Genomic DNA, 21,083 nt, shown 5'->3' on the forward strand with positions numbered 1-21,083 from the left:
GATTGGTCCGAACAAGTCCATATGGATCAATTGTAAGGGCCTAGAGGTGCTTATTTGATTCTTAGCTTTGAAGCTACCCCTAATTTGCTTACCTAATTGGCAAGCATCACATACATTATCTTTGATGAACTTGATATGAGGAATTCCTCTTACAAGTTCTCTAGATGATACTTGAGTGATTAGTTTCATGCTAGCATGACCTAATCTTCTATGCCATAGCCAAGCATCCTCATTCATAACGGCAAAGCACATTTCATCACATAAGTCATTGATGTCAATAGTGTATACGTTGTTTTGTTTTAATGCAATCATAGATATATTTTTGTGTGGTTTTTCAATGATGCAGGCATTAGATTCAAATCTTATAATATATCCTTTATCACATAATTGACTAATGCTCAAGAGGTTATGTTTTAAACCATCAACTAGTAAAACATCTTCAATAGAGAGGTTGGATTTGTTACCTATGGTTCCTTTGCCAATGATTTTACCCTTGTTGTTGTCTCCGAAGGTGACATATCCTTCGTCTATGCTAGTGAGCTTAGAGAATTGAGATGGATCTCCGGTCATATGCCTTGAGCATCCACTATCAAGGTACCATTTCTTGCTCCTAGCTTGCGATTGTTTAGTTTTCTACAAGAAAGGATGATGTTTAGGTACCCATTTGCTTTTGGGTGCCTCATAAATAGATCTACATTTTCTATCATGTTGCATAGAGTTTATCATGGTTCCTTTAGGAACCCAAATTAATTTGTTTGGACTTATTTTCTTGAATGGACAACAATGTGTCTTGTGTCCAGATTTGCAACAAAAGTTGCACTTGGTTTGGTGTTGAACATGTAAGATGGGGCCTTTTACAAAGGTAGTTGGATTTCGGTGAGGACTCCTCACAAATCCAATCCCACTTCTTTTGGGAGCATGACCCTTGTTTGTAAGGATCATGTTTAATGACTTGCTACCAACCTCGAATTTCTTCAAGGTGTCCTTAAGTAGCAAGTTTTCTTTTTGTGTAGTTTCTAAATCATGACATTTGATACATGAATTTAAACTATCATGATGTTCGACTTTTAACTTATCAAACTCACAAGTAAGATTATCATGTACCTTTTTTAGCAACTTGTATTTTCTATTTATAACTTTGCATTCATCAAATAAATCATGGAAGGCATTTAATAATTCATCGAAAGATAAATCAGCATCTAATGAATTTGTTACCTCGTCTTCGATGGCCATTAAGGCGTAATGAGCAACTTGCTCGGTGTTGGACTCCTCTTCCTCAGATGCGCTCGAATCATCCCATGTTGCTTGGAGCGCCTTCTTCTTTGTTGTTCTTTTCTTGACTTGGGGACAATCACTCTTATAGTGTCCCGGCTTTTTACATTCGTAGCAGATCACTTGGTCCTTCTTGGGTTCAAGTTTATTTTTCACATCGTTTTTAAACTTGTTTCTTTTGAAGAATTTCTTAAACTTTCTTGTCAAAAGTGCCAAGTCATCATCACAATCCTCATCACTTGAGTTTTCTCTCAAGTGGCATTCAGAAGTTTTAAGTGCCATATCCTTCCTGTTCTTTGGAAGGATGTCTTCTTGCTCTTCATGAGCTTTGCAAGTCATTTCGTAGGTCATTAATGACCCGATTAGTTCTTCAAGAGGGAAGTTGCGCAGATCCTTTGCCTCTTGAATGGCAGTGACTTTAGGATCCCAACTTTTAGGAAGGGATCTTAGTATTTTATTTACGAGTTCAAAATCCGAAAAACTTTTTCCGAGTCCTTTTAGACCGTTGACGACATCCGTGAAACGGGTAAACATGTCGCCAATGGTTTCACTCGGTTTCATTCGGAAAAGTTCAAAAGAATGCAGCAACAGATTGATTTTTGACTCTTTCACTCTACTTGTGCCCTCGTGGGTCACTTCAAGTGTGTGCCAAATATCAAAAGCAGTTTCGCAAGTTGAAACACGATTAAACTCGTTTTTATCAAGTGCGCAAAATAAGGCATTCATAGCCTTTGCATTAAGAGCGAAAGCCTTCTTTTCCAACTCATTCCAATCGATCATTGGAAGAGAAGACTTTGAAAATCCGTTTTCAACAAGGTTCCACAGTTCAAAATCCATAGAAATAAGAAAGATCCTCATTCGGGTCTTCCAGTAAGTGTAGTCCGTTCCACTGAACATGGGTGGACGTGTAATCGAATGCCCCTCTTGGTTTCCGGCGTATGCCATCTCTCTTGGGTTTTAATCCTTTAGAGAGTTAACCTTGCTCTGATACCAATTGTTAGGATCGAGAGCACTAAGAGGGGGGGGGGTGAATTAGTGCAGCGGAAATCTTACAGCGATTAAAAACCAAAAGCTGCGTTTGTTCAAAAACTATTATGATGCAAAAGCAAATTCTCAATTTGTATCTAAATGCAGTTTGCGTCTAAGCGCAGATTGCGTCTAAGCGCAGTTTTGCGTCTAAGCGCAGTTTACGTCTAAACTCAGATTTACGTCTAAACGCAGATTTACGTCTAAACACAGATTTACGTCTAAACGCAGATTTACGTCTAAACGCAGATTTACGTCTAAACGCAGTTTTACGTCTAAACGCAGATTTACGTCTAAACTCAGATTTACGTCTTAAACTCAGATTTACGTCTAAACGCAGATTTACGTCTAAACGCAGTTTTACGTCTAGACGCAGATTTACGTCTAAACTTTGAAACTTGTTTGTATACTCGCAGAAGGCAGTATGCAGTTGAAATCAAGACGTAAACGTGAACTGAGATCTGATGATTGAGCGAGGAAAGCCGATTTACGTCTGAATGCAGTTTTACGTCTAAATGTTGAAACTCGTTCGTAAAATTGTAGAGGACAGTTTGCAGTTATCAATAGGATCAAAATGTAAGTGTAAACTGCAAAAGAAGCTCGTTCGTAAAAGCACGGAAGACAGTTCTGCAGAATCAAACGTAAACGTAAACTGTAATGTATGAAAATACGAATTTACGTTTGAATGCAGATTCGGAAGAACAGCACTTAGAACTTGTTCGTGAAAGCGCAGAGAGCAGTAGTAATGAAGGAGGTTTGCAGTAATGATAAAGTGCTCGAAAATAAACGCAAACCAGAGATTTAGAGTGGTTCGGTCAGCCTTGACCTACTCCACTTTTGGCTTCCTCCACCGACGAGGTTGCCGACGTCAACTAGGGGCCTTCCTTCAATAGGCGAAGGCCAAACTGCCCTTTAACAATTTCTCTCCTTTTGACAGGCTCAGGAGACAACCTTTACAGACCTTTCTCTCCTCACTTTACAACTGAAAACTTGAAGAACAGAAGGAGGAGACTTAAAGGCTTTACAACACTTTTGAGCTCTTAGAATCACAGAAAAGATCAAGATTTCGGTGTAGGTCTGTATCTTTTCAGTGCTGAATGGGTGGGGTATTTATAGGCCCCAACCCAATTCAAAATTCGAGCTCAAAACGATCAAATCGATCAAATCCCAGAATTCTAGGATCAGGCGGTTGCACCTCTTGACTGGAGAGGTGGCACCGCCTGGCAGAGCTCGAAGACTGAGCTCAGGCGATTGCTCCTCTCTGCCAGAGCTCGAAGACTGAGCTCGATGGTTGCATCACCTGGCAGAGCTTGAAGACTGAGCTCGGTGGTTGCATCACCTGGCAGAGCTCGAAACTGAGCTCAGGCTGATGCACCTCTCTGCCAGAGCTCGAAGACTGAGCTCTAGGCGGTTGCACCTCTTGGCTGGGGCGGTTGCACCTCCTGGCTCAATCAGGGTCCGAATGGTTCACTCCATTCGGCCCAATTTGAATCTTTTCAGGGGCCCAATTGCCCCAAGATTAAGCTAATGGGATCACCTCCCATTTTCATGCTTAATCATCATGCTAACTATGATTAACTCTAAGACAACTTCTGCAGCTTTGCTCCGATGCGTCAATCGCTTCTTCCGGCGAGTTTCCGGCCAACTTCCGTCGATCATCCGATAAACCCTCGGTGATCCTTCTGCGGACATCCGGCATACTCCTGGACTTTGCGACGATCCACTTGGCGAGTTCCGACGAGCTTCGCTTGGCAAGCTTCTGGACTTCTCGGATCTGTTCTCGCTGAACCTCCGACGACCGTCCGAACTTCCGTCGAACTCTCGAACTCCCAACGTGATCATGATCTTGACTCCGGCGCAACACCTGCTGCTTGTCTTACTCTCATCGTAGTTAATCCTGCACACTTATCTCAACACATAGATTAGATAACAAATGACAATTGACTTAATCATCAAAATCCGAGATTCAACAAGGACTTCCCAGGGGGTCACCCATCCTAGTACTACTCTCGCCCAAGCACGCTTAACTTCGGAGTTCTGAAGGGATCCGGTGCTTTAGTGCTGGTATGATCGCACTCTTTTTGTGTGCGTCGTCCCTCGCCTTTGTACTCTCGAACGATCTCGGAATCGCCATTGTCGGATCTCTCCGATGCCCACGAGGCCGATCGCGTACCGGACACGGCAAGCGCGCGCCGAAACCATCGGGACTTTCTCGAACGAACTCGGAATCGCTATTGCGGCCCCATTCCGGAAGGCTCTCTCCGAGCCCCGCGAGACTGACTGCGTAGCGGTCACGGCAAATTCCGAGGCCCAAAACCATCGCCTCGGAGGTCGACGGGAGAGGTTTTGGCCGCTCGGGGCGCAAAAACGAGTGCAACAGGGGGTCACCCATCCTAGAACCATGTCTGATCATTGTATGTTTATGAAGAAATTTTTAGATGATGATTTCATTATTCTCCTGCTATATTGTAATGACATTTATTGTTGGCCATAATGCTGGAAAAATTGAAAAGCTTGAAAGAGGGTTTTAAGTAAGTCTTTTGGCCGCTCGGGCGCAAAAAGGTGTGCAACACGAGGACTTCCCAGGGGGTCACCCATCCAAGTACTACTCTCGCCCAACCACGCTTAACTTCGAAGTTCTAATGGGATCCGGTGCTTTAGTGCTGGTATGATCGCAGTCTTTTTGTGTGCGTCGTCCCTCGCCTTTGTACTCTCGAACGATCTCGGAATCGCCATTGTCGGATCTCTCCGGTGCCCACGAGGCCGATCGCGTACCGGACACGGCAAGCGCGCGCCGAAACCATCGGGACTTTCTCGAACGAACTCGGAATCGCTATTGCCGCCCCATTACGGAAAGCTCTCTCCGAGCCCCGCGAGGCTGACTGCGTAGCGGTCACGGCAAATTCCGAGGCCCAAAACCATCGCCTCGGAGGACGACGGGAGAGGTTTTGGCCGCTCGGGGCGCAAAAACGAGTGCAACAGGGGGTCACCCATCCTAGAACCATGTCTGATCATTGTATGTTTATGAAGAAATTTTTAGATGATGATTTCATTATTCTCCTGCTATATTGTAATGACATTTATTGTTGGCCATAATGCTGGAAAAATTGAAAAGCTTGAAAGAGGGTTTTAAGTAAGTCTTTTGGCCGCTCGGGGCGCAAAAAGGAGTGCAACACGAGGACTTCCCGGGGGGTCACCCATCCTAGTACTACTCTCGCCCAAGCACGCTTAACTTCGGAGTTCTGATGGGATCCGGTGCTTTAGTGCTGGTATGATCGAAATCTTTTTGTGTGCGTCGTCCCTCGCCTTTGTACTCTCGAACGATCTCGGAATCGCCATTGTCGGATCTCTCCGATGCCCACGAGGCCGATCGCGTACCGGACACGGCAAGCGCGCGCCGAAACCATCGGGACTTTCTCGAACGAACTCGGAATCGCTATTGTGGCCCCATTCCGGAAAGCTCTCTCCGAGCCCCGCGAGACTGACGGCGTAGCGGTCACGGCAAATTCCGAGGCCCAAAACCATCGCCTCGGAGGTCGACGGGAGAGGTTTTGGCCGCTCGGGGCGTAAAAATGAGTGCAACAGGGGGTCACCCATCCTAGAACCATGTCTGATCATTGTATGTTTATGAAGAAATTTTTAGATGATGATTTCATTATTCTCCTGCTATATTGTAATGACATTTATTGTTGGCCATAATGCTGGAAAAATTGAAAAGTTTGAAAGAGGGTTTTAAGTAAGTCTTTTGGCCGCTCGGGGCGCAAAAAGGAGTGCAACACGAGGACTTCCCAGGGGGTCACCCATCCTAGTACTACTCTCGCCCAAGCACGCTTAACTTCGGAGTTCTGATAGGATCCGGTGCTTTAATGCTGGTATGATCGCACTCTTTTTGTGTGCGTCGTCCCTCGCCTTTGTACTCTCGAACGATCTCGGAATCGCCATTGTCGGATCTCTCCGATGCCCACGAGGCCGATCGCGTACCGGACACGGCAAGCGCGCCCCGAAACCATCGGGACTTTCTCGAACGAACTCGGAATCGCTATTGCGGCCCCATTCCGGAAAGCTCTCTCCGAGCCCCGCGAGACTGACGGCGTAGCGGTCACGGCAAATTCCGAGGCCCAAAACCATCGCCTCGGAGGTCGACGGGAGAGGTTTTGGCCGCTCGGGGCGCAAAAACGAGTGCAACAGGGGGTCACCCATCCTAGAACCATGTCTGATCATTGTATGTTTATGAAGAAATTTTTAGATGATGATTTCATTATTCTCCTGCTATATTGTAATGACATTTATTGTTGGCCATAATGCTGGAAAAATTGAAAAGCTTGAAAGAGGGTTTTAAGTAAGTCTTTTGGCCGCTCGGGGCGCAAAAAGGAGTGCAACACGAGGACTTCCCAGGGGGTCACCCATCCTAGTACTACTCTCGCCCAAGCACGCTTAACTTCGGAGTTCTGATGGGATCCGGTGCTTTAGTGCTGGTATGATCGGACTCTTTTTGTGTGCGTCGTCCCTCGCCTTTGTACTCTCGAACGATCTCGGAATCGCCATTGTCGGATCTCTCCGATGCCCACGAGGCCGATCGCGTACCGGACACGGCAAGCGCGCGCCGAAACCATCGGGACTTTCTCGAACGAACTCGGAATCGCTATTGCGGCCCCATTCCGGAAAGCTCTCTTCGAGCCCCGCGAGACTGACGGCGTAGCGGTCACGGCAAATTCCGAGGCCCAAAACCATCGCCTCGGAGGTCGACGGGAGAGGTTTTGGCCGCTCGGGGTGCAAAAACGAGTGCAACAGGGGGTCACCCATCCTAGAACCATGTCTGATCATTGTATGTTTATGAAGAAATTTTTAGATGATGATTTCATTATTCTCCTGCTATATTGTAATGACATTTATTGTTGGCCATAAAGCTGGAAAAATTGATAAGTTTGAAAGAGGGTTTTAAGTAAGTCTTTTGGCCGCTCGGGGCGCAAAAAGGAGTGCAACACGAGGACTTCCCAGGGGGTCACCCATCCTAGTACTACTCTCGCCCAAGCACGCTTAACTTCGGAGTTCTGATGGGATCCGGTGCTTTAGTGCTGGTATGATCGCACTCTTTTTGTGTGCGTCGTCCCTCGCCTTTGTACTCTCGAACGATCTCGGAATCGCCATTGTCGGATCTCTCCGATGCCCACGAGGCCGATCGCGTACCGGACACGGCAAGCGCGCGCCGAAACCATCGGGACTTTCTCGAACGAACTCGGAATCGCTATTGCGGCCCCATTCCGGAAAGCTCTCTCCGAGCCCCGCGAGACTGACGGCGTAGCGGTCACGGCAAATTCCGAGGCCCAAAACCATCGCCTCGGAGGTCGACGGGAGAGGTTTTGGCCGCTCGGGGCGCAAAAACGAGTGCAACAGGGGGTCACCCATCCTAGAACCATGTCTGATCATTGTATGTTTATGAAGAAATTTTTAGATGATGATTTCATTATTGTCCTGCTATATTGTAATGACATTTATTGTTGGCCATAATGCTGGAAAAATTGAAAAGCTTGAAAGAGGGTTTTAAGTAAGTCTTTTGGCCGCTCGGGGCGCAAAAAGGAGTGCAACACGAGGACTTCCCAGGGGGTCACCCATCCTAGTACTACTCTCGCCCAAGCACGCTTAACTTCGGAGTTCTGATGGGTTCCGGTGCTTTAGTGCTGGTATGATCGCACTCTTTTTGTGTGCGTCGTCCCTCGCCTTTGTACTCTCGAACGATGGCCCAAAACCATCACCTCGGAGGTCGACGGGAGAGGTTTTGGCCGCTCGGGGCGCAAAAACGAGTGCAACAGGGGGTCACCCATCCTAGAACCTTTACTGATCATTGTATGTTTATGAAGAAATTTTTAGATGATGATTTCATTATTCTCCAGCTATATTGTAATGACATTTATTGTTGGCCATAATGCTGGAAAAATTGAAAAGCTTGAAAGAGGGTTTTAAGTAAGTCTTTTGGCCGCTCGGGGCGCAAAAAGGAGTGCAACACGAGGACTTCCCAGGGGGTCACCCATCCTAGTACTACTCTCGCCCAAGCACGCTTAACTTCGGAGTTCTGATGGGATCCGGTGCTTTAGTGCTGGTATGATCGCACTCTTTTTGTGTGCGTCGTCCCTCGCCTTTGTACTCTCGAACGATCTCGGAATCGCCATTGTCGGATCTCTCCGATGCCCACGAGGCCGATCGCGTACCGGACACGGCAAGCGCGCGCCGAAACCATCGGGACTTTCTCGAACGAACTCGGAATCGCTATTGCGGCCCCATTCCGGAAAGCTCTCTCCGAGCCCCGCGAGACTGACGGCGTAGCGGTCACGGCAAATTCCGAGGCCCAAAACCATCGCCTCGGAGGTCGACGGGAGAGGTTTTGGCCGCTCGGGGTGCAAAAACGAGTGCAACAGGGGGTCACCCATCCTAGAACCATGTCTGATCATTGTATGTTTATGAAGAAATTTTTAGATGATGATTTCATTATTCTCCTGCTATATTGTAATGACATTTATTGTTGGCCATAAAGCTGGAAAAATTGATAAGTTTGAAAGAGGGTTTTAAGTAAGTCTTTTGGCCGCTCGGGGCGCAAAAAGGAGTGCAACACGAGGACTTCCCAGGGGGTCACCCATCCTAGTACTACTCTCGCCCAAGCACGCTTAACTTCGGAGTTCTGATGGGATCCGGTGCTTTAGTGCTGGTATGATCGCACTCTTTTTGTGTGCGTCGTCCCTCGCCTTTGTACTCTCGAACGATCTCGGAATCGCCATTGTCGGATCTCTCCGATGCCCACGAGGCCGATCGCGTACCGGACACGGCAAGCGCGCGCCGAAACCATCGGGACTTTCTCGAACGAACTCGGAATCGCTATTGCGGCCCCATTCCGGAAAGCTCTCTCCGAGCCCCGCGAGACTGACGGCGTAGCGGTCACGGCAAATTCCGAGGCCCAAAACCATCGCCTCGGAGGTCGACGGGAGAGGTTTTGGCCGCTCGGGGCGCAAAAACGAGTGCAACAGGGGGTCACCCATCCTAGAACCATGTCTGATCATTGTATGTTTATGAAGAAATTTTTAGATGATGATTTCATTATTGTCCTGCTATATTGTAATGACATTTATTGTTGGCCATAATGCTGGAAAAATTGAAAAGCTTGAAAGAGGGTTTTAAGTAAGTCTTTTGGCCGCTCGGGGCGCAAAAAGGAGTGCAACACGAGGACTTCCCAGGGGGTCACCCATCCTAGTACTACTCTCGCCCAAGCACGCTTAACTTCGGAGTTCTGATGGGTTCCGGTGCTTTAGTGCTGGTATGATCGCACTCTTTTTGTGTGCGTCGTCCCTCGCCTTTGTACTCTCGAACGATGGCCCAAAACCATCACCTCGGAGGTCGACGGGAGAGGTTTTGGCCGCTCGGGGCGCAAAAACGAGTGCAACAGGGGGTCACCCATCCTAGAACCTTTACTGATCATTGTATGTTTATGAAGAAATTTTTAGATGATGATTTCATTATTCTCCAGCTATATTGTAATGACATTTATTGTTGGCCATAATGCTGGAAAAATTGAAAAGCTTGAAAGAGGGTTTTAAGTAAGTCTTTTGGCCGCTCGGGGCGCAAAAAGGAGTGCAACACGAGGACTTCCCAGGGGGTCACCCATCCTAGTACTACTCTCGCCCAAGCACGCTTAACTTCGGAGTTCTGATGGGATCCGGTGCTTTAGTGCTGGTATGATCGCACTCTTTTTGTGTGCGTCGTCCCTCGCCTTTGTACTCTCGAACGATCTCGGAATCGCCATTGTCGGATCTCTCCGATGCCCACGAGGCCGATCGCGTACCGGACACGGCAAGCGCGCGCCGAAACCATCGGGACTTTCTCGAACGAACTCGGAATCGCTATTGCGGCCCCATTCCGGAAAGCTCTCTCCGAGCCCCGCGAGACTGACGGCGTAGCGGTCACGGCAAATTCCGAGGCCCAAAACCATCGCCTCGGAGGTCGACGGGAGAGGTTTTGGCCGCTCGGGGCGCAAAAACGAGTGCAACAGGGGGTCACCCATCCTAGAACCATGTCTGATCATTGTATGTTTATGAAGAAATTTTTAGATGATGATTTCATTATTCTCCTGCTATATTGTAATGACATTTATTGTTGGCCATAATGCTGGAAAAATTGAAAAGCTTGAAAGAGGGTTTTAAGTAAGTCTTTTCGCCGCTCGGGGCGCAAAAAGGAGTGCAACACGAGGACTTCCCAGGGGGTCACCCATCCTAGTACTACTCTCGCCCAAGCACGCTTAACTTCGGAGTTCTGATGGGATCCGGTTGCTTTAGTGCTGGTATGATCGCACTCTTTTTGTGTGCGTCGTCCCTCGCCTTTGTACTCTCGAACGATCTCGGAATCGCCATTGTCGGATCTCTCCGATGCCCACGAGGCCGATCGCGTACCGGACACGGCAAGCGCGCGCCGAAACCATCGGGACTTTCTCGAACGAACTCGGAATCGCTATTGCGGCCCCATTCCGGAAAGCTCTCTTCGAGCCCCGCGAGACTGACGGCGTAGCGGTCACGGCAAATTCCGAGGCCCAAAACCATCGCCTCGGAGGTCGACGGGAGAGGTTTTGGCCGCTCGGGGTGCAAAAACGAGTGCAACAGGGGGTCACCCATCCTAGAACCATGTCTGATCATTGTATGTTTATGAAGAAATTTTTAGATGATGATTTCATTATTCTCCTGCTATATTGTAATGACATTTATTGTTGGCCATAAAGCTGGAAAAATTGAAAAGCTTGAAAGAGGGTTTTAAGTAAGTCTTTTGGCCGCTCGGGGCGCAAAAAGGAGTGCAACACGAGGACTTCCCAGGGGGTCACCCATCCTAGTACTACTCTCGCCCAAGCACGCTTAACTTCGGAGTTCTGATGGGATCCGGTTGCTTTAGTGCTGGTATGATCGCACTGTTTTTGTGTGCGTCGTCCCTCGCCTTTGTACTCTCGAACGATCTCGGAATCGCCATTGTCGGATCTCTCCGATGCCCACGAGGCCGATCGCGTACCGGACACGGCAAGCGCGCGCCGAAACCATCGGGACTTTCTGGAACGAACTCGGAATCGCTATTGCGGCCCCATTCCGGAAAGCTCTCTCCGAGCCCCGCGAGACTGACGGCGTAGCAGTCACGGCAAATTCCGAGGCCCAAAACCATCGCCTCGGAGGTCGACGGGAGAGGTTTTGGCCGCTCGGGGTGCAAAAATGAGTGCAACAGGGGGTCACCCATCCTAGAACCATGTCTGATCATTGTATGTTTATGAAGAAATTTTTAGATGATGATTTCATTATTCTCCTGCTATATTGTAATGACATTTATTGTTGGCCATAAAGCTGGAAAAATTGATAAGTTTGAAAGAGGGTTTTAAGTAAGTCTTTTGGCCGCTCGGGGCGCAAAAAGGAGTGCAACACGAGGACTTCCCAGGGGGTCACCCATCTTAGTACTACTCTCGCCCAAGCACGCTTAACTTCGGAGTTCTGATGGGATCCGGTGCTTTAGTGCTGGTATGATCGCACTCTTTTTGTGTGCGTCGTCCCTCGCCTTTGTACTCTCGAACGATGGCCCAAAACCATCACCTCGGAGGTCGACGGGAGAGGTTTTGGCCGCTCGGGGCGCAAAAACGAGTGCAACAGGGGGTCACCCATCCTAGAACCTTTACTGATCATTGTATGTTTATGAAGAAATTTTTAGATGATGATTTCATTATTCTCCTGCTATATTGTAATGACATTTATTGTTGGCCATAATGCTGGAAAAATTGAAAAGCTTGAAAGAGGGTTTTAAGTAAGTCTTTTGGCCGCTCGTGGCGCAAAAAGGAGTGCAACACGAGGACTTCCCAGGGGGTCACCCATCCTAGTACTACTCTCGCCCAAGCACGCTTAACTTCGGAGTTCTGATGGGATCCGGTGCTTTAGTGCTGGTATGATCGCACTCTTTTTTTGTGCGTCGTCCCTCGCCTTTGTACTCTCGAACGATCTCGGAATCGCCATTGTCGGATCTCTCTCCGATGCCCACGAGGCCGATCGCGTACCGGACACGGCAAGCGCGCGCCGAAACCATCGGGACTTTCTCGAACGAACTCGGAATCGCTATTGCGGCCCCATTCCGGAAAGCTCTCTCCGAGCCCCGCGAGACTGACGGCGTAGCGGTCACGGCAAATTCCGAGGCCCAAAACCATCGCCTCGGAGGTCGACGGGAGAGGTTTTGGCCGCTCGGGGCGCAAAAACGAGTGCAACAGGGGGTCACCCATCCTAGAACCATGTCTGATCATTGTATGTTTATGAAGAAATTTTTAGATGATGATTTCATTATTCTCCTACTATATTGTAATGACATTTATTGTTGGCCATAATGCTGGAAAAATTGAAAAGCTTGAAAGAGGGTTTTAAGTAAGTCTTTTGGCCGCTCGGGGCGCAAAAAGGAGTGCAACACGAGGACTTCCCAGGGGGTCACCCATCCTAGTACTACTCTCGCCCAAGCACGCTTAACTTCGGAGTTCTGATGGGATCCGGTGCTTTAGTGCTGGTATGATCGCACTCTTTTTGTGTGCGTCGTCCCTCGCCTTTGTACTCTCGAACGATCTCGGAATCGCCATTGTCGGATCTCTCCGATGCCCACGAGGCCGATCGCGTACCGGACACGGCAAGCGCGCGCCGAAACCATCGGGACTTTCTCGAACGAACTCGGAATCGCTATTTCGGCCCCATTCCGGAAAGCTCTCTCCGAGCCCCGCGAGACTGACGGCGTAGCGGTCACGGCAAATTCCGAGGCCCAAAACCATCGCCTTGGAGGTCGACGGGAGAGGTTTTGGCCGCTCGGGGCGCAAAAACGAGTGCAACAGGGGGTCACCCATCCTAGAACGAAGAAATTTTTAGATGATGATTTCATTATTCTCCTGCTATATTGTAATGACATTTATTGTTGGCCATAATGCTGGAAAAATTGAAAAGCTTGAAAGAGGGTTTTAAGTAAGTCTTTTGGCCGCTCGGGGCGCAAAAAGGAGTGCAACACGAGGACTTCCCAGGGGGTCACCCATCCTAGTACTACTCTCGCCCAAGCACGCTTAACTTCGGAGTTCTGATGGGATCCGGTGCTTTAGTGCTGGTATGATCGCACTCTTTTTGTGTGCGTCGTCCCTCGCCTTTGTACTCTCGAACGATCTCGGAATCGCCATTGTCGGATCTCTCCGATGCCCACGAGGCCGATCGCGTACCGGACACGGCAAGCGCGCGCCGAAACCATCGGGACTTTCTCGAACGAACTCGGAATCGCTATTGCGGCCCCATTCCGGAAAGCTCTCTCCGAGCCCCGCGAAACTGACGGCGTAGCGGTCACGGCAAATTCCGAGGCCCAAAACCATCGCCTCGGAGGTCGACGGGAGAGGTTTTGGCCGCTCGGGGCGCAAAAACGAGTGCAACAGGGGGTCACCCATCCTAGAACCATGTCTGATCATTGTATGTTTATGAAGAAATTTTTAGATGATGATTTCATTATTCTCCTGCTATATTGTAATGACATTTATTGTTGGCCATAATGCTGGAAAAATTGAAAAGCTTGAAAGAGGGTTTTAAGTAAGTCTTTTGGCCGCTCGGGGCGCAAAAAGGAGTGCAACACGAGGACTTCCCAGAGGGTCACCCATCCTAGTACTACTCTCGCCCAAGCACGCTTAACTTCGGAGTTCTGTTGGGATCCGGTGCTTTAGTGCTGGTATGATCGCACTCTTTTTATGTGCGTCGTCCCTCGCCTTTGTACTCTCGAACGATCTCGGAATCGCCATTGTCGGATCTCTCCGATGCCCACGAGGCCGATCGCGTACCGGACACGGCAAGCGCGCGCCGAAACCATCGGGACTTTCTCGAACGAACTCGGAATAGCTATTGCGGCCCCATTCCGGAAAGCTCTCTCCGACCCCCGCGAGACTGACGGCGTAGCGGTCACGGCAAATTCCGAGGCCCAAAACCATCGCCTCGGAGGTCGACGGGAGAGGTTTTGGCCGCTCGGGGCGCAAAAACGAGTGCAACAGGGGGTTACCCATCCTAGAACCATGTCTGATCATTATATGTTTATGAAGAAATTTTTAGATGATGATTTCATTATTCTCCTGCTATATTGTAATGACATTTATTGTTGGCCATAAAGCTGGAAAAATTGAAAAGCTTGAAAGAGGGTTTTAAGTAAGTCTTTTGGCCGCTCGGGGCGCAAAAAGGAGTGCAACACGAGGACTTCCCAGGGGGTCACCCATCTTAGTACTACTCTCGCCCAAGCACGCTTAACTTCAGAGTTCTGATGGGATCCGGTGCTTTAGTGCTGGTATGATCGCACTCTTTTTGTGTGCGTCGTCCCTCGCCTTTGTACTCTCGAACGATCTCGGAATCGCCATTGTCGGATCTCTCCGATGCCCACGAGGCCGATCGCGTACCGGACACGGCAAGCGCGCGCCGAAACCATCGGGACTTTCTCGAACGAACTCGGAATCGCTATTGCGGCCCCATTCCGGAAAGCTCTCTCCGAGCCCCGCGAGACTGACGGCGTAGCGGTCACGGCAAATTCCGAGGCCCAAAACCATCGCCTCGGAGGTCGACGGGAGAGGTTTTGGCCGCTCGGGGCGCAAAAACGAGTGCAACAAGGGGTCACCCATCCTAGAACCATGTCTGATCATTGTATGTTTATGAAGAAATTTTTAGATGATGATTTCATTATTCTCCTGCTATATTGTAATGACATTTATTGTTGGCCATAATGCTGGAAAAATTGAAAAGCTTGAAAGAGGGTTTTAAGTAAGTCTTTTGGCCGCTCGGGGCGCAAAAAGGAGTGCAACACGAGGACTTCCCAGGGGGTCACCCATCCTAGTACAACTCTCGCCCAAGCACACTTAACTTTGGAGTTCTAATGGGATCCGGTGCTTTAGTGCTGGTATGATCGCACTCTTTTTGTGTGCGTCGTCCCTCGCCTTTGTACTCTCGAACGATCTCGGAATCGCCATTGTCGGATCTCTCCGATGCCCACGAGGCCGATCGCGTACCGGACACGGCAAGCGCGCGCCGAAACCATCGGGACTTTCTCGAACGAACTCGGAATCGCTATTGCGGCCCCATTCCGGAAAGCTCTCTCCGAGCCCCGCGAGACTGACGGCGTAGCGGTCACGGCAAATTCCGAGGCCCAAAACCATCGCCTCGGAGGTCGACGGGAGAGGTTTTGGCCGCTCGGGGCGCAAAAACGAGTGCAACAGGGGGTCACCCATCCTAGAACCATGTCTGATCATTGTATGTTTATGAAGAAATTTTTAGATGATGATTTCATTATTCTCCTACTATATTGTAATGACATTTATTGTTGGCCATAATGCTGGAAAAATTGAAAAGCTTGAAAGAGGGTTTTAAGTAAGTCTTTTGGCCGCTCGGGGCGCAAAAAGGAGTGCAACACGAGGACTTCCCAGGGGGTCACCCATCCTAGTACTACTCTCGCCCAAGCACGCTTAACTTCGGAGTTCTGATGGGATCCGGTGCTTTAGTGCTGGTATGATCGCACTCTTTTTGTGTGCGTCGTCCCTCGCCTTTGTACTCTCGAACGATCTCGGAATCGCCATTGTCGGATCTCTCCGATGCCCACGAGGCCGATCGCGTACCGGACACGGCAAGCGCGCGCCGAAACCATCGGGACTTTCTCGAACGAACTCGGAATCGCTATTTCGGCCCCATTCCGGAAAGCTCTCTCCGAGCCCCGCGAGACTGACGGCGTAGCGGTCACGGCAAATTCCGAGGCCCAAAACCATCGCCTCGGAGGTCGACGGGAGAGGTTTTGGCCGCTCGGGGTGCAAAAACGAGTGCAACAGGGGGTCACCCATCCTAGAACCATGTCTGATCATTGTATGTTTATGAAGAAATTTTTAGATGATGATTTCATTATTCTCCTGCTATATTGTAATGACATTTATTGTTGGCCATAAAGCTGGAAAAATTGAAAAGCTTGAAAGAGGGTTTTAAGTAAGTCTTTTGGCCGCTCGGGGCGCAAAAAGGAGTGCAACACGAGGACTTCCCAGGGGGTCACCCATCCTAGTACTACTCTCGCCCAAGCACGCTTAACTTCGGAGTTCTGATGGGATCCGGTTGCTTTAGTGCTGGTATGATCGCACTGTTTTTGTGTGCGTCGTCCCTCGCCTTTGTACTCTCGAACGATCTCGGAATCGCCATTGTCGGATCTCTCCGATGCCCACGAGGCCGATCGCGTACCGGACACGGCAAGCGCGCGCCGAAACCATCGGGACTTTCTGGAACGAACTCGGAATCGCTATTGCGGCCCCATTCCGGAAAGCTCTCTCCGAGCCCCGCGAGACTGACGGCGTAGCGGTCACGGCAAATTCCGAGGCCCAAAACCATCGCCTCGGAGGTCGACGGGAGAGGTTTTGGCCGCTCGGGGTGCAAAAATGAGTGCAACAGGGGGTCACCCATCCTAGAACCATGTCTGATCATTGTATGTTTATGAAGAAATTTTTAGATGATGATTTCATTATTCTCCTGCTATATTGTAATGACATTTATTGTTGGCCATAAAGCTGGAAAAATTGATAAGTTTGAAAGAGGGTTTTAAGTAAGTCTTTTGGCCGCTCGGGGCGCAAAAAGGAGTGCAACACGAGGACTTCCCAGGGGGTCACCCATCTTAGTACTACTCTCGCCCAAGCACGCTTAACTTCGGAGTTCTGATGGGATCCGGTGCTTTAGTGCTGGTATGATCGCACTCTTTTTGTGTGCGTCGTCCCTCGCCTTTGTACTCTCGAACGATGGCCCAAAACCATCACCTCGGAGGTCGACGGGAGAGGTTTTGGCCGCTCGGGGCGCAAAAACGAGTGCAACAGGGGGTCACCCATCCTAGAACCTTTACTGATCATTGTATGTTTATGAAGAAATTTTTAGATGATGATTTCATTATTCTCCTGCTATATTGTAATGACATTTATTGTTGGCCATAATGCTGGAAAAATTGAAAAGCTTGAAAGAGGGTTTTAAGTAAGTCTTTTGGCCGCTCGGGGCGCAAAAAGGAGTGCAACACGAGGACTTCCCAGGGGGTCACCCATCCTAGTACTACTCTCGCCCAAGCACGCTTAACTTCGGAGTTCTGATGGGTTCCGGTGCTTTAGTGCTGGTATGATCGCACTCTTTTTGTGTGCGTCGTCCCTCGCCTTTGTACTCTCGAACGATGGCCCAAAACCATCACCTCGGAGGTCGACGGGAGAGGTTTTGGCCGCTCGGGGCGCAAAAACGAGTGCAACAGGGGGTCACCCATCCTAGAACCTTTACTGATCATTGTATGTTTATGAAGAAATTTTTAGATGATGATTTCATTATTCTCCAGCTATATTGTAATGACATTTATTGTTGGCCATAATGCTGGAAAAATTGAAAAGCTTGAAAGAGGGTTTTAAGTAAGTCTTTTGGCCGCTCGGGGCGCAAAAAGGAGTGCAACACGAGGACTTCCCAGGGGGTCACCCATCCTAGTACTACTCTCGCCCAAGCACGCTTAACTTCGGAGTTCTGATGGGATCCGGTGCTTTAGTGCTGGTATGATCGCACTCTTTTTGTGTGCGTCGTCCCTCGCCTTTGTACTCTCGAACGATCTCGGAATCGCCATTGTCGGATCTCTCCGATGCCCACGAGGCCGATCGCGTACCGGACACGGCAAGCGCGCGCCGAAACCATCGGGACTTTCTCGAACGAACTCGGAATCGCTATTGCGGCCCCATTCCGGAAAGCTCTCTCCGAGCCCCGCGAGACTGACGGCGTAGCGGTCACGGCAAATTCCGAGGCCCAAAACCATCGCCTCGGAGGTCGACGGGAGAGGTTTTGGCCGCTCGGGGCGCAAAAACGAGTGCAACAGGGGGTCACCCATCCTAGAACCATGTCTGATCATTGTATGTTTATGAAGAAATTTTTAGATGATGATTTCATTATTCTCCTGCTATATTGTAATGACATTTATTGTTGGCCATAATGCTGGAAAAATTGAAAAGCTTGAAAGAGGGTTTTAAGTAAGTCTTTTCGCCGCTCGGGGCGCAAAAAGGAGTGCAACACGAGGACTTCCCAGGGGGTCACCCATCCTAGTACTACTCTCGCCCAAGCACGCTTAACTTCGGAGTTCTGATGGGATCCGGTTGCTTTAGTGCTGGTATGATCGCACTCTTTTTGTGTGCGTCGTCCCTCGCCTTTGTACTCTCGAACGATCTCGGAATCGCCATTGTCGGATCTCTCCGATGCCCACGAGGCCGATCGCGTACCGGACACGGCAAGCGCGCGCCGAAACCATCGGGACTTTCTCGAACGAACTCGGAATCGCTATTGCGGCCCCATTCCGGAAAGCTCTCTTCGAGCCCCGCGAGACTGACGGCGTAGCGGTCACGGCAAATTCCGAGGCCCAAAACCATCGCCTCGGAGGTCGACGGGAGAGGTTTTGGCCGCTCGGGGTGCAAAAACGAGTGCAACAGGGGGTCACCCATCCTAGAACCATGTCTGATCATTGTATGTTTATGAAGAAATTTTTAGATGATGATTTCATTATTCTCCTGCTATATTGTAATGACATTTATTGTTGGCCATAAAGCTGGAAAAATTGAAAAGCTTGAAAGAGGGTTTTAAGTAAGTCTTTTGGCCGCTCGGGGCGCAAAAAGGAGTGCAACACGAGGACTTCCCAGGGGGTCACCCATCCTAGTACTACTCTCGCCCAAGCACGCTTAACTTCGGAGTTCTGATGGGATCCGGTTGCTTTAGTGCTGGTATGATCGCACTGTTTTTGTGTGCGTCGTCCCTCGCCTTTGTACTCTCGAACGATCTCGGAATCGCCATTGTCGGATCTCTCCGATGCCCACGAGGCCGATCGCGTACCGGACACGGCAAGCGCGCGCCGAAACCATCGGGACTTTCTGGAACGAACTCGGAATCGCTATTGCGGCCCCATTCCGGAAAGCTCTCTCCGAGCCCCGCGAGACTGACGGCGTAGCGGTCACGGCAAATTCCGAGGCCCAAAACCATCGCCTCGGAGGTCGACGGGAGAGGTTTTGGCCGCTCGGGGTGCAAAAATGAGTGCAACAGGGGGTCACCCATCCTAGAACCATGTCTGATCATTGTATGTTTATGAAGAAATTTTTAGATGATGATTTCATTATTCTCCTGCTATATTGTAATGACATTTATTGTTGGCCATAAAGCTGGAAAAATTGATAAGTTTGAAAGAGGGTTTTAAGTAAGTCTTTTGGCCGCTCGGGGCGCAAAAAGGAGTGCAACACGAGGACTTCCCAGGGGGTCACCCATCTTAGTACTACTCTCGCCCAAGCACGCTTAACTTCGGAGTTCTGATGGGATCCGGTGCTTTAGTGCTGGTATGATCGCACTCTTTTTGTGTGCGTCGTCCCTCGCCTTTGTACTCTCGAACGATGGCCCAAAACCATCACCTCGGAGGTCGACGGGAGAGGTTTTGGCCGCTCGGGGCGCAAAAACGAGTGCAACAGGGGGTCACCCATCCTAGAACCTTTACTGATCATTGTATGTTTATGAAGAAATTTTTAGATGATGATTTCATTATTCTCCTGCTATATTGTAATGACATTTATTGTTGGCCATAATGCTGGAAAAATTGAAAAGCTTGAAAGAGGGTTTTAAGTAAGTCTTTTGGCCGCTCGTGGCGCAAAAAGGAGTGCAACACGAGGACTTCCCAGGGGGTCACCCATCCTAGTACTACTCTCGCCCAAGCACGCTTAACTTCGGAGTTCTGATGGGATCCGGTGCTTTAGTGCTGGTATGATCGCACTCTTTTTTTGTGCGTCGTCCCTCGCCTTTGTACTCTCGAACGATCTCGGAATCGCCATTGTCGGATCTCTCTCCGATGCCCACGAGGCCGATCGCGTACCGGACACGGCAAGCGCGCGCCGAAACCATCGGGACTTTCTCGAACGAACTCGGAATCGCTATTGCGGCCCCATTCCGGAAAGCTCTCTCCGAGCCCCGCGAGACTGACGGCGTAGCGGTCACGGCAAATTCCGAGGCCCAAAACCATCGCCTCGGAGGTCGACGGGAGAGGTTTTGGCCGCTCGGGGCGCAAAAACGAGTGCAACAGGGGGTCACCCATCCTAGAACCATGTCTGATCATTGTATGTTTATGAAGAAATTTTTAGATGATGATTTCATTATTCTCCTACTATATTGTAATGACATTTATTGTTGGCCATAATGCTGGAAAAATTGAAAAGCTTGAAAGAGGGTTTTAAGTAAGTCTTTTGGCCGCTCGGGGCGCAAAAAGGAGTGCAACACGAGGACTTCCCAGGGGGTCACCCATCCTAGTACTACTCTCGCCCAAGCACGCTTAACTTCGGAGTTCTGATGGGATCCGGTGCTTTAGTGCTGGTATGATCGCACTCTTTTTGTGTGCGTCGTCCCTCGCCTTTGTACTCTCGAACGATCTCGGAATCGCCATTGTCGGATCTCTCCGATGCCCACGAGGCCGATCGCGTACCGGACACGGCAAGCGCGCGCCGAAACCATCGGGACTTTCTCGAACGAACTCGGAATCGCTATTTCGGCCCCATTCCGGAAAGCTCTCTCCGAGCCCCGCGAGACTGACGGCGTAGCGGTCACGGCAAATTCCGAGGCCCAAAACCATCGCCTTGGAGGTCGACGGGAGAGGTTTTGGCCGCTCGGGGCGCAAAAACGAGTGCAACAGGGGGTCACCCATCCTAGAACGAAGAAATTTTTAGATGATGATTTCATTATTCTCCT

General features: G+C 49.6%; 30 non-coding genes across 30 annotated transcripts; all 30 read right to left on the reverse strand.

Moving 5' to 3' along the window:
• Window positions 1–4,254: 4,254 nt before the first annotated feature.
• On the reverse strand, window positions 4,255–4,376 carry LOC135621228 (5S ribosomal RNA). Its single transcript, XR_010490452.1, has one exon. It is a non-coding gene; the product is annotated as a 5S ribosomal RNA (ribosomal RNA).
• A 483-nt stretch (window positions 4,377–4,859) lies between these two features.
• On the reverse strand, window positions 4,860–4,978 carry LOC135621032 (5S ribosomal RNA). The gene has a single exon (XR_010490258.1). It is a non-coding gene; the product is annotated as a 5S ribosomal RNA (ribosomal RNA).
• A 484-nt stretch (window positions 4,979–5,462) lies between these two features.
• On the reverse strand, window positions 5,463–5,581 carry LOC135620791 (5S ribosomal RNA). Its single transcript, XR_010490024.1, has one exon. It is a non-coding gene; the product is annotated as a 5S ribosomal RNA (ribosomal RNA).
• A 484-nt stretch (window positions 5,582–6,065) lies between these two features.
• On the reverse strand, window positions 6,066–6,184 carry LOC135620560 (5S ribosomal RNA). The gene has a single exon (XR_010489803.1). It is a non-coding gene; the product is annotated as a 5S ribosomal RNA (ribosomal RNA).
• A 484-nt stretch (window positions 6,185–6,668) lies between these two features.
• On the reverse strand, window positions 6,669–6,787 carry LOC135620541 (5S ribosomal RNA). Its single transcript, XR_010489784.1, has one exon. It is a non-coding gene; the product is annotated as a 5S ribosomal RNA (ribosomal RNA).
• A 484-nt stretch (window positions 6,788–7,271) lies between these two features.
• LOC135621381 (5S ribosomal RNA) lies at window positions 7,272–7,390 on the reverse strand. Its single transcript, XR_010490544.1, has one exon. It is a non-coding gene; the product is annotated as a 5S ribosomal RNA (ribosomal RNA).
• Window positions 7,391–7,874: 484 nt separating this feature from the next.
• On the reverse strand, window positions 7,875–7,993 carry LOC135621706 (5S ribosomal RNA). Its single transcript, XR_010490868.1, has one exon. It is a non-coding gene; the product is annotated as a 5S ribosomal RNA (ribosomal RNA).
• Window positions 7,994–8,290: 297 nt separating this feature from the next.
• On the reverse strand, window positions 8,291–8,409 carry LOC135621382 (5S ribosomal RNA). The gene has a single exon (XR_010490545.1). It is a non-coding gene; the product is annotated as a 5S ribosomal RNA (ribosomal RNA).
• Window positions 8,410–8,893: 484 nt separating this feature from the next.
• On the reverse strand, window positions 8,894–9,012 carry LOC135621383 (5S ribosomal RNA). The gene has a single exon (XR_010490546.1). It is a non-coding gene; the product is annotated as a 5S ribosomal RNA (ribosomal RNA).
• Window positions 9,013–9,496: 484 nt separating this feature from the next.
• LOC135621707 (5S ribosomal RNA) lies at window positions 9,497–9,615 on the reverse strand. The gene has a single exon (XR_010490869.1). It is a non-coding gene; the product is annotated as a 5S ribosomal RNA (ribosomal RNA).
• A 297-nt stretch (window positions 9,616–9,912) lies between these two features.
• LOC135621385 (5S ribosomal RNA) lies at window positions 9,913–10,031 on the reverse strand. The gene has a single exon (XR_010490548.1). It is a non-coding gene; the product is annotated as a 5S ribosomal RNA (ribosomal RNA).
• A 484-nt stretch (window positions 10,032–10,515) lies between these two features.
• LOC135620542 (5S ribosomal RNA) lies at window positions 10,516–10,635 on the reverse strand. The gene has a single exon (XR_010489785.1). It is a non-coding gene; the product is annotated as a 5S ribosomal RNA (ribosomal RNA).
• A 484-nt stretch (window positions 10,636–11,119) lies between these two features.
• On the reverse strand, window positions 11,120–11,239 carry LOC135620748 (5S ribosomal RNA). The gene has a single exon (XR_010489983.1). It is a non-coding gene; the product is annotated as a 5S ribosomal RNA (ribosomal RNA).
• Window positions 11,240–11,723: 484 nt separating this feature from the next.
• On the reverse strand, window positions 11,724–11,842 carry LOC135621576 (5S ribosomal RNA). The gene has a single exon (XR_010490739.1). It is a non-coding gene; the product is annotated as a 5S ribosomal RNA (ribosomal RNA).
• Window positions 11,843–12,139: 297 nt separating this feature from the next.
• Window positions 12,140–12,258, reverse strand: LOC135621387 (5S ribosomal RNA). The gene has a single exon (XR_010490549.1). It is a non-coding gene; the product is annotated as a 5S ribosomal RNA (ribosomal RNA).
• Window positions 12,259–12,744: 486 nt separating this feature from the next.
• On the reverse strand, window positions 12,745–12,863 carry LOC135621388 (5S ribosomal RNA). The gene has a single exon (XR_010490550.1). It is a non-coding gene; the product is annotated as a 5S ribosomal RNA (ribosomal RNA).
• Window positions 12,864–13,323: 460 nt separating this feature from the next.
• On the reverse strand, window positions 13,324–13,442 carry LOC135621389 (5S ribosomal RNA). Its single transcript, XR_010490551.1, has one exon. It is a non-coding gene; the product is annotated as a 5S ribosomal RNA (ribosomal RNA).
• A 484-nt stretch (window positions 13,443–13,926) lies between these two features.
• Window positions 13,927–14,045, reverse strand: LOC135620508 (5S ribosomal RNA). Its single transcript, XR_010489751.1, has one exon. It is a non-coding gene; the product is annotated as a 5S ribosomal RNA (ribosomal RNA).
• A 484-nt stretch (window positions 14,046–14,529) lies between these two features.
• Window positions 14,530–14,648, reverse strand: LOC135620462 (5S ribosomal RNA). Its single transcript, XR_010489702.1, has one exon. It is a non-coding gene; the product is annotated as a 5S ribosomal RNA (ribosomal RNA).
• Window positions 14,649–15,132: 484 nt separating this feature from the next.
• Window positions 15,133–15,251, reverse strand: LOC135620688 (5S ribosomal RNA). The gene has a single exon (XR_010489927.1). It is a non-coding gene; the product is annotated as a 5S ribosomal RNA (ribosomal RNA).
• A 484-nt stretch (window positions 15,252–15,735) lies between these two features.
• On the reverse strand, window positions 15,736–15,854 carry LOC135621390 (5S ribosomal RNA). Its single transcript, XR_010490552.1, has one exon. It is a non-coding gene; the product is annotated as a 5S ribosomal RNA (ribosomal RNA).
• A 484-nt stretch (window positions 15,855–16,338) lies between these two features.
• On the reverse strand, window positions 16,339–16,458 carry LOC135620749 (5S ribosomal RNA). Its single transcript, XR_010489984.1, has one exon. It is a non-coding gene; the product is annotated as a 5S ribosomal RNA (ribosomal RNA).
• A 484-nt stretch (window positions 16,459–16,942) lies between these two features.
• Window positions 16,943–17,061, reverse strand: LOC135621577 (5S ribosomal RNA). Its single transcript, XR_010490740.1, has one exon. It is a non-coding gene; the product is annotated as a 5S ribosomal RNA (ribosomal RNA).
• Window positions 17,062–17,358: 297 nt separating this feature from the next.
• On the reverse strand, window positions 17,359–17,477 carry LOC135621708 (5S ribosomal RNA). The gene has a single exon (XR_010490870.1). It is a non-coding gene; the product is annotated as a 5S ribosomal RNA (ribosomal RNA).
• Window positions 17,478–17,774: 297 nt separating this feature from the next.
• Window positions 17,775–17,893, reverse strand: LOC135621392 (5S ribosomal RNA). Its single transcript, XR_010490555.1, has one exon. It is a non-coding gene; the product is annotated as a 5S ribosomal RNA (ribosomal RNA).
• Window positions 17,894–18,377: 484 nt separating this feature from the next.
• On the reverse strand, window positions 18,378–18,497 carry LOC135620544 (5S ribosomal RNA). The gene has a single exon (XR_010489787.1). It is a non-coding gene; the product is annotated as a 5S ribosomal RNA (ribosomal RNA).
• A 484-nt stretch (window positions 18,498–18,981) lies between these two features.
• On the reverse strand, window positions 18,982–19,101 carry LOC135620750 (5S ribosomal RNA). The gene has a single exon (XR_010489985.1). It is a non-coding gene; the product is annotated as a 5S ribosomal RNA (ribosomal RNA).
• Window positions 19,102–19,585: 484 nt separating this feature from the next.
• LOC135621579 (5S ribosomal RNA) lies at window positions 19,586–19,704 on the reverse strand. The gene has a single exon (XR_010490742.1). It is a non-coding gene; the product is annotated as a 5S ribosomal RNA (ribosomal RNA).
• Window positions 19,705–20,001: 297 nt separating this feature from the next.
• LOC135621393 (5S ribosomal RNA) lies at window positions 20,002–20,120 on the reverse strand. The gene has a single exon (XR_010490556.1). It is a non-coding gene; the product is annotated as a 5S ribosomal RNA (ribosomal RNA).
• A 486-nt stretch (window positions 20,121–20,606) lies between these two features.
• LOC135621394 (5S ribosomal RNA) lies at window positions 20,607–20,725 on the reverse strand. Its single transcript, XR_010490557.1, has one exon. It is a non-coding gene; the product is annotated as a 5S ribosomal RNA (ribosomal RNA).
• Window positions 20,726–21,083: the final 358 nt, after the last annotated feature.

The sequence above is a fragment of the Musa acuminata genome, chromosome BXJ2-8 (genome assembly GCF_036884655.1).
Source record: "Musa acuminata AAA Group cultivar baxijiao chromosome BXJ2-8, Cavendish_Baxijiao_AAA, whole genome shotgun sequence".
In the NCBI taxonomy this organism is placed as follows: Eukaryota; Viridiplantae; Streptophyta; class Magnoliopsida; order Zingiberales; family Musaceae; genus Musa; species Musa acuminata.